Below are 2866 nucleotides of genomic sequence, written 5' to 3'. Positions count from 1 at the left end.
ATAGCTGCAACCACAAATAACTCGATTTCGGTGTACGTTAGGAGAACCTTTTCTACATTTAAAACAATACAAATGAACAGGCTTCTACAAGGTGATACCAACAACTCCATTAGCTCAAAATCTGACGAGCGCCTGATTCTGTTGCATCTTGATGCATATTATATATGCATATTACATATTATCGATGCATAAATAATATTATATTTGTGAAAGTTCGTCACTTTGGCTGCCTAAGTCTTCGGAACCATTTAACTTTCGAATTTGACCAAATTAATGGTGGTTCAAAACTTAAAGGGTGCACAGTTCTATTGAGGAGACTGAAGTCACTGTAGTTTGATTTTCAGTTTTTCATTAGTTTCGTTTAGATCTAATCTTGGGAAAGTCCCTTCTTCTAAGACGCCATTGTAAACAAGTGAGGTTTCCGTTCCATAGCCGTGCGCACTGTTTTCTCATCTTTGAAATTCTGGAGTGTACAACCACGAAAGCAGAACAGAGTATCAATCTATACATCACTATTCTCAACCTTCTTATTGTTTCTTTCTCTGAGGATTTATTGCTCCTTTCCAGCAGAGTGTAAATATAGTAGGCCAATGGTTTTCAGTTGATATCAATGCTCCGATCATTCTTTTCAACGAAAGGGGGCCCAGCCAGTCATTATATTGTTGCATTTTACTTCCACCTGCATTACGTGATGAAAATGGACGTAAAGTGCCTTTTCCAAAGCGCAATGACGGGCTTATGGCGGGGTTCGAATCTACAACCCTTTCTGTTGCAAGTCCAAGACCCTTACCACTAGACCACTGATTGGGACTTTCGGGGTCTACAGATTAAGGCGTTCGCCTTTCATTCAATAGGTCCCGGGTTCAAATTCGGAGAACGACGGAAAATGTTCTTCTCTAAATTTTCTCCTTTCACCTACTTTCCTACTCTCTAACAATGATCTGTCGTCTACTTTCGTCTCCATTTTCTGACCCCACCCCTCACCTTCTTTGCTTTCTCTTCTGGGCTCCTGACTCTTTCTGAAACCCTTCTACTGTTGCTCCTTGGCTCCATCTTACTGCTGTCTTTCAGCCACAACCTTGATCTTAGGTAAGGTTTAACGTCTCTTCTCGGATAAGGGCGACAAATCTCGGAGGACCTGTGTGCAAGATCCCTTGGTGGGCCAAAATCGATAAGAGAAGACTTCGACCGCCCATCGGGAAAAATTTCGTACCAACTGAAAATGTTCGATATTATTATGTCCCGCTCGATCATATGACCGTATGCAGTTGCGAGCGCCGTAAAATATCCACTGACGTCACAATAATATGGCTCAACAGATGTCATAGTGCAATAAGTGAGATCTAGTTGGGCGGCTTTTACTTTTACTAAAGGAGTCAAGACGCGATCGAATCAGTCGTTCGTCAGTTTTTTTGGGGGCATGTGGACTTTTGTTTCTTCATTTGTCTATATTCTGATAAAAATAAACGCCCTTTTAACTTGAAATAAAAGTTAAGTATTCACTATGGAAGGGGGAGGGAGTCGCCTGGTTTCAGCTGTAAAATTAACAAAGAAAATGGTCGCCAAAGTTCCCTTTTAAGCTGAACATTTGTGTAATAAAGTGGTGGAAGCAGGCACTCGTCAAGTTTTGGTCATATGGTGTTATTGGTATCATCTTAAAGCTTGCTCATTTTTTTTCTTAATTTCAATGAAAACAAAACCCATCTATCTTGAACGAAAGTCAAGATAGTTGCAATCGAAGCAGGTAGGGGTTCCATGGTTCCAGATGTAAAACTCTGGTGAAAATGGCAACCAAAGTTTAGTAACTTCAACAGATTGAGAGCCCTTTGGGAATTAAAATTTACAGCTTTTGTGCCTTTAACCTACACTTTTCGGTAAAACTTACACTAAAATGTGTTTTATATAGTCGTAGAAGGTGTTGAGCCCCAAAAAAAAATTTTTAATTCAAAAAGTCCGACTCACCGATGGAAAAAGTGCCGTTTTCTTTGATTCTATTATTTTGACGAGCGCTTAATTTCACCACGGTGCTTCACATTTATACTTTTTGTGCGCTTAATCAACGCTTTTCGTAAAATTAACACAGAAATGTGGTTTAAAATGGAGATATGAAGGCGTTGTGCCAAAAGTCAAAACAATTGACGATATCTTCGAGTTCATTATTTTGACAAGCGCCTGATTTCACATTAATGCCTCACAAATCCAGTCTTCCACTGAGAAAGCGCAGGTTCTGACAGCTTTGTTGTAAGATTTTGCAGAAAAAAAATTCATTCGAATAAAGTGATTCCCGAAATTATTGATAGGACATTTTTTTTCTAATTTAAAACAAATGTCACACCAAGAATTCAAATAACGATAGCATAGATTTGATTGCAAAATGATTGGGTTTTTTTGGCTATTGTTCATATCATATAAATCACCAAATATATACATATTCATATACAACATTTAGATTATGACTACATGGTGAAAATGGAATAATAGAGTGAGAGTTCTAGATTTTTTTTCTCTCCGTCACATGCTCATAAAAAAACATCATGCATACATACATTATTCTCTTGTTAAAATACATAATATGCACATATGCATACACACGCATACGCACACACACGACGCGCGCGCTAACACGCATACGCACACGCACACGCACCTGCACACGCACACGCACACGCACACGCACACGAATATACATTTGTACATACAAACATACACGTTCTGTCTCTGTCACTTTCTAACTCTCCCTAGCTCTTTTTTCTTTACCCGCCTCCCCCTTTTCTTTCCCTCTAGCCCTCTCTCTTTCTGTTTTTCTTTCTCTTTCTCCCCCCCCTCTCTTTCTCTCTCTCTCTCTCTCTCTCTCTCTCTCTCTCTC

Source organism: Aplysia californica, unplaced genomic scaffold, assembly GCF_000002075.1.
Source record: "Aplysia californica isolate F4 #8 unplaced genomic scaffold, AplCal3.0 scaffold01201, whole genome shotgun sequence".
Classification (NCBI taxonomy): domain Eukaryota; kingdom Metazoa; phylum Mollusca; class Gastropoda; order Aplysiida; family Aplysiidae; genus Aplysia; species Aplysia californica.
The sequence above is the reverse complement of the archived record's forward strand: the minus strand, read 5'-3'. Positions refer to the sequence as shown.